The sequence below is a fragment of the Triturus cristatus genome, chromosome 2_1 (genome assembly GCF_964204655.1).
Source record: "Triturus cristatus chromosome 2_1, aTriCri1.1, whole genome shotgun sequence".
Classification (NCBI taxonomy): Eukaryota; Metazoa; Chordata; class Amphibia; order Caudata; family Salamandridae; genus Triturus; species Triturus cristatus.
Window position 1 is genome coordinate 910,656,364 of NC_140581.1, and position 13,758 is coordinate 910,670,121.

The following is a 13,758-nucleotide window of genomic DNA, read 5'->3' on the forward strand; positions in this document are numbered from 1 at the left end:
CGAATGTGATCCGGGAATGCTGCGACGTGACGTCGGGGCGCTTTCAGGCAGCGTTTCACGACCCAGGAATTACGAATTGAACCGACAGCAGTCCGGACGGCAATATTTTCACGGCAGCCAAAAAGTGCCGGAAAAGCGAAGTACGGCGCGAAACGACCAGAGTAGGTGGCCCGGTACGCACCGTACCCCCCCCCCAGCCCCCGTATGTACGCGCCGACCCCCCCCCAGCCCCCGTATGTACGCGCCGACCCCCCCCAGCCCCCGTATGTACGCGCCGACCCCCCCCAGCCCCCGTACGTTCGAGTCGTACCCCCGTGTATGTACACCCCTGTACGTGTCGAACCCCCCATGTATGTACACCCCTGTACGTGTCGAACCCCCGTGTATGTACACCCCTGTACGTGTCGAACCCCCGTGTATGTACACCCCTGTACGTGTCGAACCCCCCGTGTATGTACACCCGTGTACGTTCGAGTCGTACCCCCACCCGTGTATGTACGGTGCATACATGGACTGTAATGATGACACGCATATGTGATAGCACTGTGTGCAAATGAGCTCTCTCTATTTCGGTGGCACGAAGACCATTGGACATGTGCAGTGTAATTTCTTTTCCTGCTCTTCTTTTTAGGTCTTGCCTAGCGACGCGGTGCATGCGTTGCTCGCCTTGGCGAGACCTATTGTTGTCGGTTTCGTGGGCGAAGGGGGACAGGACATGTGCACGCGTGTGGAAAACAGGGGATGTGCACACCTACGGCTCATGGTTTTAGCACAACTACTGCTCGCACCATACACGTGCACATCTCCTGTCTGGCGTGGCGCGCTTACCTCAGCTCCCCCATGTGACACCGCTGACTGCAGCTCTCCCGGTGTCCTGCATGGACTGGCAGCCCGGGTCGCCACCCTGGTGAGTCTCTGTCATCGGCGCTGTCCTGTCCTTGTTTCCTAAGTGTCTGAGATGCGGAAAACTGTGTGTTCTTTGGGTTTTTTCTGTGCAGAATGTTTAGGAAGGCAGAGGAAGGCTGACGGGTTTGAAAGTGGTTATTCGCACGCTCTTGGTGCCTGTCAGGCTTTCGTTTCTTTGAATAAATGAGTTCCTGACAGCTTGCCCGCTCCTCGTGCAGCAGGGATCTGTTGTGAGCAGGTAATTGATTTGTTTCCGGTGACAGCTTCAAATCATCAAGGCTGGTCTTCCCGATAACTGGAAATCAGTGGTAATAATGAACCATGTGGTGTCGGTTTAGCGCTGCCTTCTGTAGGCGCTAGGTTTCTTAGCCTAATCGATCCCAAGTGTTTTTATTAGTACGAAGCTGGCGGCACTTATTTTATCCACCTCAGAAGAATGAAGGGCAGCGTCGTCCCTGCAAGTATCTTGAACCTGAGACCTGCACCATGCACACATGTCTCCGCATCCTGTGCTGATCCTAGCGAGCTACACATCAGGCTTGATTTTCTCACGTTCTTCCTAGTACTGGTTAAAAATATGAAGTTTTTGACGTGTTTAGTTAGCCATGTTTTAGCTTTGTATTTGAAATTCACTAACGCATTTTGTGACACTAATTAAATTATATAGACGTGCTCAGTTGCCACATAGGCAGGTATCTACGTTGAACAAAAACATGTTTAGTATCTGAGTCGAAAGAAATTGGAGTAAAACCTGGAATGCTGTTCTCACCTTGACTTAAATGGTTCCCCTTCCTGCCACCTACAGTAAAAAGACAAGTAGAGAACCTGCCCTATGTACCCTAGCCTTGACTGGCATGGTATACACGTGACTCGTGCACTTCCAAGCAAGTGAAGCTGTACACAATCCTGCATGCTGATGTGTGCTTCAAAGAATCTGGCGCGTTATTTTCGAAAAAACAACACAATTGATAAGTGGAATGCTTGAATTAATCCCAGCCACTTTGTAATGATCCATCAGTTTTTGCCCAGTATGCCACCTCACACAGACCGTACACCAATCAACTTTGTTACTGCTCCAAAAGAAACAGTGCAGCCTAAACTGCCAGAGTAGGTAACCCCTGAACAGTACAAACCACCCTATACATGTTTTGGCCTATATGGGGCTCCTCCGTAGGGTTGGAAAGCTACCCAGAGCGATTGGCAGTGGTTTCGACTATTTGCAAGTATTTCTCTCATCACCTTTTCTGCAGGTAACCAACTCCTGGAGAAAACCATGTTGCTAACTCACACATAAGAATAAACCCTGAACATTGTTTCCACACTATGTTTTTCTTTCTTTCTTTTCCTTAACTCCTCTCCTTCCTGGATGAGGCTAAAATCGGCCCTCTTCTATGACCACAACTTGAATAATCTACCACTGCAGTATCACCAGAGACAGATGGCAGCCACTGGGAAGCAAGAAGGAAGTAGAAGTGTAACAAGCATTTGCAATGCAACAGGTCTCGCATTTATGCGAGTTTAAGCTATTGGCATTGTAAATGACAATGCCTGTTATTTATCTTTTAAAAACGAAAACAAAAATATAAGGCATTGTTATTTGCAATGCCAATAGCTCAAACGCGCCTAAATGCGAGACCTATTGCATTGCAAATGCTTGTTTGTGATGCCGCCGACTGAACACTTTCATCCTCCCTCACTAACAACCGAAACAAGTGCAGCTTCCACTTACTTTAAAATAACTACTGGAGGCTTGAAATAGTTTCTGTAGTCTTTGGACGTTTTGCCTCACCAGAGTGGCTAATTTGTTTAATTTTGTTGAACACGTTTCCTTAGAGAGAGGTCATCTTAAAGCTCATCCTTCAAACCTTCTTCTTAACGAAGCTGTCTGATCAAACCATTTTAGCTTGCATGTAATAAAGTCTGCAATTGATTGACTCCGAGTTTAAGAGCCTTGATTTAAATCAAGCAAAGCGGTCCAGTCACTTGACTATCAATCAATGTATTACCTGCGTTAGTAAAACCCTTCTCAGATCCACGAGGCAGACGATTAATGCGTTCTTGTTTGAAAGTATGTGTAAATCACACATGCTTCAAGTAACAAAATGCAGAGTATAAAATGATTTTGGCTTTATAAAATAAAAACACAAATTGTGTTGACTTCAAAGGTGCAGGCGTGTGCATAGAGGCAACACTGTATGAATCATTGCACTCAGCAGAAAACAACTTGATCAAAAAGAGAGCACCAAGAAAACATTGTATTTTACAAAAAGAAAAAGCTTGCCATTATGCATGGGAAACCACAGATTGACATTATCCCATGATGTGGTCTCGTTTGATGTTGGTTGTAAGACAGCATGGCAAAATTACAACACTGTGTAACATAATGGAAAACAGGAAATTACAACCAAAACACATGATAAATAAATCATGGCGTCAGAAACAGGCTTAAAAGTAAGAACCATAAAAAAAAATGACGCATTGTAACAGAGATGTTCCACCACAAATTTCCCAGGCATCTGCTGTGCAGACTTTGTACCATTTATACCACACTCCTCGCGAGCACAGAATCAGATGCACGCCATCTCTCTAGTGTCATAATAAGTCAAAATGCTTATATAGATGTTGTTGCAACAACTACAATAGGAACCAAAAGGCCAAACCGGTGAAAAGGAAAATCACGCAGTACATGTTTCAAGATCTAAAACTGATGTGCGCACTCAAGCTCTAGCTCCACATAAGAGCGTACCAATGGCACAGTGATCATGAACTCTCTTTGTGGGAAGCAATGAAGACTGAGCGAGGCAGGACCGGACTGGCAGTAGTGGCACCGGGTATTTCCCGGGTGGGCCGCCAGGGCTGGGGCCGGTTTTGGGACCCTGGGAGGCTGTTTTTTTTGTTACCGGGGTCCGGTTTTGCAACATAACTACAATATTGACCCATTGTAACAAAAGCTACAGCGGTGAGGCCCCTCCCTCCCCCCCCCCCTCCCCGGGGCTGGGGGAGTGGTCAAGCTCTTTGCCAGGGCTGGTTTTGGTTCCCAACCTGGCCGTGGAACGAGGGCCTGTAGAAGTTCAACACATATCCCCCACTACTGAATAACCTGGACCCCCCCCAAATAGCTTACATCAGCTACTGCTGCATCATGTAAAGGCCAAAAGAAATTACAGCCCTGCTTATCTGACCAGGAAAACAACCACCAAAAACATACAGCGCCACACAAGGGCCAGGGCATTGTCAAACTGTGAACAAGGAAATAGTAGAAAAAGAAGAAGGCAGACCCTCTCCATTTATGCACCCAGTACATGGAACAGCATTATCATCAGCATCTAGTTAGGTTAATGTTTTACAAATACCAACAATACATAAGAAAAAGTGAGTGGAAGTGCCAAACATTATGCTAGTTTTCCTATAAATTTGCTAAAACATTTGGACATAAGCTGGAGTCTAGATTACATCAGGATCACAGGCGGCACACATATTGCAACAAAAAAGAATGTACTATGGACATTACGGCAGCAGAATCTCAATGGTATGTTTTGCATCCTCTCAAGCCCAGTAGCATGTAAATGAAATACTCCTCACATAGAGCTCAGTATTACATGTCTTTATTCTTTAGAGTGTAACCGTTGTCTGACTGGTACTGAGTCATACATTTTATTAAACACATCCAATCACTTACAACACTAGACTGTGGAGGCTGTTTGGGACCATAGGGGCCCAGCACTCCATAATACACAAGACACTACATCTTCCCCTTTGTTAAAGGAAAAGTGCAAACCAAAAGAACATATAAATACATCATAGTTCCTCAAAGAGTCATCGAGGTGCTCAAACCACATTTAGATCTCATGATGCGAAACAACCGTAGCAAGCTCTGGCGAACTAGATGCTGATGCAGTTCGAATCCGAGGCCATGCCGCATGTCACACTTTTTTTGCAGCAGGCAGATTAACCCTCTTCGCTACCTTAGATAAGTGAAAACTGACACTAGACAAAACTCCCCTCTCTCTTTCAGTGGGTACATTAATAAATCACCAGAGTTAACTTGACACTTTTATTGTTGAACAAAAACTTTTATTGTTGCACAAAAACTGCTGAATATTCTAGAAATTTTGCAGTGCTTTTAACCCGCTAACCGTGGCGTAAATTCTTCCGTGTTGCGGCCGATTTTTTGCGTGGGCGGGGCCCCATCGGCCAACAGACGTGCGCAGCCGTTGGCCGACGCACGCACGCGAGTGGTTAAAACTGCTGCACTGCTACGAAACCGGCCCCACCTGTTCCCCACTCTTCCAGCCTCCCCGCGAAACACCCGCCTGTCATCTGATGCCAGGTATGGCCAGACCGGCCAGATAATGGGCCTGATTTAGATCATAACAGGCAGGTTACTCCATCACAGTGGTGACGGATATCCCGTCTGCCGAAATATAAATTCCATTATATCCTATGGGATTCATATTTTGTCTGATGGGATATCCATCACCTTTCTAATGGAGCAACCCCTCCGCCAAGATCTGAATCATGCTCAATGTCTTCTTGGCCAGTCCACCGGTACTCATTGACTGGCAAGCGCATGCTGTGGCTACACGTATGCAGTATTCAACGTAAAACAATGGCAATTAATGTTTTATTCACATTACCTAAAGAATGGCAAGACCACTAGGAGGGTTGCACTTGAAATGTTAGCTCTTTAACAATAATTTCTGAAGTTCTGCAGTGCATTTGAAAATCTTATATCAACTTCAAAAATAGATAATCTTATCTTACTTCGCTTGTTGCTTTTGTTAGAGGTTTGCTCAGGGCCTGCAGCTCACAGGAGTCACAAAGACTGGCACCACCACAAAGGAAGTTGAGACTCTAGCTGAGTCGATGTGACGACTTAGTCAGTCTCACTCTCACACAACCTCACATGCTTGCGGCCAGGGTCCTGAACTTGCATTGATTCCAATCAGTCACTCTAGAGTTTTGAGACCCAGCACCCACCTCGTCAGTGCGGCTTTTACTGCTGTACAGGGGCTGCCCAATTATTTTTGCCTAGGCTGTCATCATGGGAAACGCTTTTGCACCACCGGATTGATGGCCCTTTGGCTCGATCGATGGTCCCAAACACGGTGCTACACATACCGCACCAGGCATCACTTCCTCAGCTAAGGTAGGGTGCAGCAGGTGCACGTTTGACCTTACACACACGTGCTGCTAGCTGCAGCACGTGTAGTTAGTCACTGTCCACTCATGCTCAGCCATTGTAAGAATGTTCATGCTCATTCCCTCAGCTTCCTAGCCCAGGCCCATAGCAGATACATACAATGTATCTAATCAAGGACTGTGCCAGCCGACCCGAGCAGAGGTCACCATAGCAACCATTGAGACGAGTTATTTCCCCACTTAGGTCCAGCTTGAAGGACCGCATGATGTCTCTGCAGGCATAGCTTCAGCACAGCAGTGCAATAAAGCACTGCTCACACTGCAGCTGATTTTATGCAACTAGAGCTCTTGCCAAGGCTGACAAAAAGCCTGTGGCAGCAAGCGAGGTGGTAGGTGTCACAATGGGTGGCTTAGAAGTCGCAGTTGCGACCCTTGGCGACCCCTAATTAACATCCATGGTGGAGAGCATTGCTGAACCATATCTTTTAAGATATGTTGCTGCTCCTCTGTTCCCCAATGGTGGCTCTTAATTAGGCTGTTTTGCACAATGCACACAACTTTGTACCACTGTGCAAAAGTATATGTTTTTGATGTCTAGCATTGGCTTTGTACTGGAAGGGTACACTTTGAGTACAAAATATTATGCGTAGATAAAGGTTCAACGTTTTCACTCAATGGATATGTGTTGTACAGTGCATCAAACAAGCAATGTTTGAAATGTTGGGAAAAATTCAAAGATTTCTCCAGCTTGACACCTTTTGAGAAGAGACTTTTTTATGGTACAAAGCCATGGCTACCATTGTTTGTAGATAGGGATTTGCGTAATAAACCATAAATAGTTGTCTGAGAACAAGATTTTATTGGTACGCAGGGCGGGGCATGGAAAGAAATCTATTCAGGGAGACTGCGTCTTGATCAATTTTGATGATCCACGCACAGTCGACTATATTTGCTCATGGGGATCTCCCGGGATGAATGAAGGCATAGGAACAAAACGCCTCTCCTTCTTCTATCCTCCCAGGAGTCGTATCAGCCCAGTCCATGAGGGGAATTGGCATATAGTGGGCCCCCGATATCAGGGAGGTGAATGGGAGGAGTGGGGAGGCAATCCTGCCAGGAACCAAATAAGAGAAGTAGCTCACAAGGACTATTGGAGAGGTGTTCCGACTGCGAACAGATATAGCGGCCTGGAAATAGTCGACTGACAATCACTGACTAAGGTGCCCTCAGTGGTAAATAGGGAGGAATTAGATCCCTCTCCCCTACCGGGTGGCACCTTGGCGGGAAATGGGGAGGAAATAGACCTTTCTCCCCTACTGGGTGACACCTTGGTGCGATGTGGGGAGGAATTAGACCTTGGGCCCGTAGTGGGTGGTACTATAACAAAAAACTCCCAAACGCTAAATGTCATCTTCTGGAATATCGCGGGTCTCCGTCCTAAGGTAGAAGACGGTAGTGCCCTGAGTTTCCTGGAGATGTACAAAGTAATCTGCCTTCAGGAGACATGGTCTACGACTGAACTCCACCTTCTAGGATACTAAACTTATTTTTCCCCAGCCCAAGCAGGCATTATGGGCAGGCCCAAAGGGGGACTGACTATCTTTATAGCCAACACAATAAAAGGACTGAAAACTTCCGTAGTGCAGCTGGATGTAAATTTCCAGCTTCTCTGTCTTTCCTTTAGCAACAAAGAGATCATCCTATTGCTCAACTTTTATAACAACCTAGCGGAAGGGCAGGTTTTAAAGGTTTTGTCGACTGTTCGGGATAAACTCTCCCAGCAGACAAAGGATTATGGAGAAATAGGCCATGCAAGTATTGTATGGGGGGGAAACTTCAACCTGCATCCCTGCCCGCAGAGTAGCAATAATATCTGCGGGCTGGTGGATGAACATGATGGTCCAATCATCCATTTCAATCATTCCAGGCTAGGTTCGTACATGAACGAAGTCCTGGCAGCATTGGTTGGATCTTATGATATAAACTGGAACTAACTTCAGATCGGCTCCAACCAACATACCTGGGAAGGGGGCACGAAACAACAGTTGACTACGTTTTAATATCAAACATCCTGGTAAGCAGAGTCAGACATTTCGATGTACTAGTTAATGTACTAAGTGACCATTCGGCCCTCCGCTTGGAACTCCATTTAAATCTTACACACTCTTCTCCACAGACTATAGCCAGTGCTCTAAGTCAGAATACTTTACACCTAGACAGAAAAAACGGTTACTCTATAAGATGGGAAAAGCTAGACCCCGGACAAATCACCGAAAAGGTAATTAGAGCTGCCTATCCATATATTACTAGTTGTCTAGACCTAGAAGCTACAGAGGAGGAAGTTCTAAGTAACTTTGCGGAAATTCTCGGAAAAATAAGTGAATTACTGACAGCAAAGTCTAGAAGAGATCAACCTAGGAAGGTAGGATGGTTTAACCATAGCTGCACGGCAGCATATAATAAATTAAAAGCAGCACTGAACAAATCTAATAGAGACCAACAGGAAATTAGCATGCTAAGAAAGGAGTATACCATTGCACGGAAGAAGAGAAAGGGCGAACTAAAACAAGCCCTATGGGACCAACTCCATAAAAGCTCCCTAGAGAAAAACAGCGAGGCATTCTGGAGAGTGGTAAAATCCCCAGTCCTAGTTGATGATACAAACCTCCCAAAAATAGAAGTAGCAATTGAGGAATCAGCTTGGGTGGCCCACTTCTCTAAAATATTCCAGAAAGGCCCAGCACAAATAGGGACTGAGGTATCTTGCATTAGCAGCCCCCCTTCGGTCTCATATCCTATCCCGTTGGAATTCGATATTTCGGAAGTGCTTCGTGCATTAAAAGCGAGTAAGAACGGGAAAGCTTCGGGACCTGATGGGGTGCCTGTGGACCTATTTAAGTATAATACAGATCTCTGGGCCCCAATATTGAACAGGGTGTTCATGGCTGTAACAGAGAAGGGCCTGCTGGATTCCTGGACCAGATCCATCATGGTGCCTATATTTAAAAAAGGAGATCGGCAAGAGGTATCCTGCTATCGCCCAATCTCACTGCTGGATTCGCTGGGCAAGGTTGCGGGTAGAGTGGTGCTCGAGCATCTCCAGCAGTGGGTGGAGGATGGTGGGGTCCTCTCCGATCTCCAATTTGGATTCCGGGAGGGCTTTGGCACAACAGAACAGGCCCTGAATCTATCAATGATGGTGAGCAAATACGTACATGCAAAACGGGGCAAGCTATACATGGTCTATGTAGACTTGTCTGCCGCCTTTGACTGTGTTTCCCATGTTAAGCTTTGGTCAGTTTTGTCACAATTAGGAGTTGACGCCCCCCTTTTAGATTTTTTGAGAGAGTTATATTCCAAGGCATCCGCGAGGGTACGATTCGGCGTAAAAGGCGAACTGTCTGCGTCATTTGGAGTAGAGCGTGGGGTTCGCCAAGGTTGTGTCCTGGCCCCCTTTCTCTTCTCACTGTATACAAATGGTCTGGAGGTGGAGATGTTGAGGGGGGGCCAGGATCTTCCGCAGGTAAAAAAACGTCCAATCCCCGCTCTGCTCTACGCGGACGATGCCGTGATACTGGCTCGTACCCCATGCGAATTACAGAAAGCTCTGGACAGGTATGCAGACTTTATGGGGAGCCTTGATTTACATATAAGCATAAAAAAGACATATGTAATGGCAGCAGGTACAGGGAAAAAACGGGTCAAAGATATATTTCTTAGGAAACAAAAACTTGAAGTTACGGCCCATTATCCCTATTTAGGCATCATGATGGATGATAAGTTGAATTGGAAAGCCGCAGTTGTGGCACGAAAACATTCTTTCATGAGAGCCATTGCTGCACTTATAAGTTTCTCCCAAAGGCTGGGTAAAAGGTCCCCGGTAGAACTGTTAAAAATCTATAGTGCTAAATGCCAGGCAATAGCCCTGTATGGGGCGGGAGTATGGGGGCACGCTGACATAAGTGCCCTGCAGGTGGCAGAAAACACGTTTCTAAGGTTCCTTTTAGCGGCACCCAAACGCTCTTCCATATTAGCATGTCATATGGAACTGGGGATCCCGTATTTAGGGGACCTGGTAAAAATTTAACCACTCCTTCTTTGGCGACGAATATGGATCTCTGAAAAGAACCTTTTAACCAAACAAATCATGACGGACTGTATGTCACTAGATCACTCAGTGAAAATCAGTTGGCTCCTCTATGTGTGAAACTTTCTAACTGATTTAGGGTTAGAGTCTTACTATATATCACCTGAGACAATCTGTGAGATTTCAAGGAAGGATCTGAAAGCTAGGGCATTGAGCCATTTACAAATTTTAAGGCTCACGAATGAAGCAATGAAAGCTTCTGCCCAACATGCAATTGCGGTTCAGACCACCCTGCTAATCCAGCCCTATCTGACACTTGACCTCAAAGTTTTTGAGAGACTTCTTTTGACGAGATTCAGGTTAAATCTTTTCCACCGATTAGTCGCCTTTCCTGTAAGAAACAGTTGGGACCCAATCCTTTCGCCATGCCCCTGCGATGAAATATCAGAACAGACGACTATACACACTTTCCTGTTCTGTAAATTTTATCATGGTCATCGCAAACTCTGGTTATTACCTCTGTTGAAATTCTGGGGCCTTAGGCGTTGTCGCCCGGCTATGTTACGACTCCAGATTCTAGATTCTGAATGTATCTGCTATTATGTCGTCAATTTTTTAAAATGTATTTTTAAACATAGAACAAATTTGTGAAAAGTCTTTTATCTGTGAATTGGATGACTTTCTTTTTATCTAATGTACAGACAGTGACGACAAATCTTAGTATGGAATTGCCCTTTTTCCCTTTAATTACAGTAATTCTGTAACATTGTGAGAATATGTTTTTAACTGATATGTTGCTTTTATGGTTTTTCTATCCTGTAAAACCGAATAAAGAAGTATGATGTTGTTGTTGTGTTCTGAGAACACCCATATACCACACATGGGACACCCCTTTGATGCAATGTAGCTCAAAGTAGGGCAAATTGCTTTCTGCTGTACTCTACAGGCTACTTTTCAGCACAAATATTGCGTTGCATTGGAACATAAATGGATTATCAATACGTTGCACTACTTTGTGTCTCTTTTTGTGACTTTGCACTGGCTCAAAGTGTTGATGATTCTGCCCCTTAGTGTCTCTTTGCATACTACTCAATCCTTTGGCTTGCTCCTCTGTCGCATCTGGATGGACCCCAGAACATATGCTGTGGCAGGTGTAGAATGCATATTCTAATGTATGCACCTCTGCCACTTCCCAGTAGATCTCAGAACACATGCAATGACTTTTGCATAATGTCCATTTCAATGGGTTGCTCATGCTATACGTGGATGGGCCCCAGATGATATTCCATGGTTGGGAGAGTAACTTGCAAGTAATGCGCATTCACCAGGGTTGTGTCCCTCCCACTCTTGTATTTTTGCATAATCTCCTTGGATTACTTCTTTGCCATTCTTCCTGTAACCCAGAGCACAGTCCATGCCTCACTGCATAATGCCCATTTCTATGGTTGCTCCTTAGCCTCGCTTGGTAGACACACGCCAGAGCACATACTCCAGCTGGTTGTGCATTATTTCTATTGGTTGCTTTTTAATACTCTTGAGTGGTTGCAAAGAACACATACTATGGTTCGTTGCGGAATGTCCATTACCTTGGGTTATTCCACTGGCATTCCTTGGTTTACCTTTGAGAGTAAACACAATGGCTGGTTGTAAAGTGCCCATTTCCTTGTGCTGTTCTTCAGCTGCTCCGGGGTAGACACCAAGAGCATAGGTTACAGCTGACGGCATAATACAGTTTCCTTGCTCCTATGTGAATTCCACTGCTTTACTATAGTCAGTGTAAGCAAACTTCGTCAAGGGTATGTCCTTCCACATTTGGATTCTTCTTGTGCTTTATAGTTGAAGGGGTTATCTGAATGAAAAACATCACTCTTAAGATGGTAGATATCTGCATTATTGCGACACAGAAACACTTTTCACATAGGTCAGTGCACTAAAACTTCTCTACTGAGCCATACACCCGCTTCTATTATTTGAGCATTCTATTCCTTTCCTTTTGGCTTCCGTTTTTTGCTTAGGCTCAGCAAAAATACACAAAAAAAGTTCAATTCCGGCCTTCTCACACACTGTTGAAACATTACCTGTATAGGCCACGAAGGAGACTTACACTTTTCCATCCAGAGTAATCCCAGTGAGTAGCATCCTACCATCTGCAAATGCAGGTTGGCTCCTTACCAGGGGTGTGACGTATCATGCACCTGCAATCACAAGACAATACCATACAATGTAGCTAGTTGTCTACAATTAGAACATTATCCTATATATATTTTAAATTCTGCTTCCACAGCACAATGAATGCATTAACCCCTGTCATCTTATTCAAATGTGCATAATATTGCTAAGAATGATGATAAGGCTGTCTAATGCCTGATGTACAGAGCTGAATTGTGTGGCTATGGCTTGAAGGACTTCTAATAGCAAGCAAGGATATCTTCTTCCAGAGTTCACTAAAGGTAGCCCCTGGAACTCCTCTGTATGACTTAAGGTGAAAGCTAAGGGTGATCGGTATTTCTGGTATACTTACATTACATCTGTTTCATATTTGTTTAGCCTTTTGACAAACCATCTTGGTGTTTTATAAAGACAGTTAAAGACTTCTAGGCTGGACCCAGTTAGTTAAGTATTCACTAGTTCATATATGTAAACTGTGAGAAATTCCGGTCAAGGGTTCCTAGGGTAACCAAAAGTTACTAGGCCCAGTTGTAACCACCAGGGTACCTTGCTTCTGATGTCCTGGGACCCCTATACTGCTCTTCTTCAAACTTGGAACCAAGGATCTTTTTTAGTATTTTACTCTTTGTGTGGCAAGGCAGAATAGTTTAAGACGTCCTCATGGAGGTGCTGCGGCTCACAAATTCAACAACACAGCAAATAACACTCAATAAACCAATGTCCAGTCAGTGCTTTTACTTTTAAAAGAAAAACTATTTAAAACCCAATAACTTAATGCCATACACACATTTGCAAATAAATGCATTAAGAGAAGAGTGAAAACCAATAGAGAAACCCATTAAATGGCCTTTCAAAGTACACTGGCCGTGGACTAAAGACAAATCCCATTAGTTAGATAACCCATAAATGTGGAACAACACTGTAGGTCCAAAACACATTTAACAGTTTGCATGCTAGCAGACCTTAACCCCTAAAACGACAATACACCTATACCTGCCAACAGCAATTAGGCGGTATGCAATTAAAAAGGTCAGTCCTGCTCAATTTATTACATGGTGCTTATCATACACACAATAATAAGAAAAGAGACACATTCCAATAGCAAAACATTTGAGGATGCTATGACACAAATGCACACATTTGGATTTCACTATTAACAAGCCATGCCTAACAGCTTGGATTTACTGTCCATAGCAAAATGTCAAAAACTGTTAACATTTCAATAGAAATTACTGAAATTCTTTCTGGGGTCCCAGAACAAACAGGGGCTCCTAGCTCAGATTGTGTCAGAGTTGTTTACCAAGGGTGTCCTAGTGCTTAACCTTCTTTTTGAGTTAATAAGTGAACACAAAATAGACCACTTTGGCACTTGACCCTCAAGGTAGCAAATTAAAGCAATTCAAAGCTTCCTAATGGAGGTGGTGTGGGTTTAGAGACTCAGGGCTTTATTTATG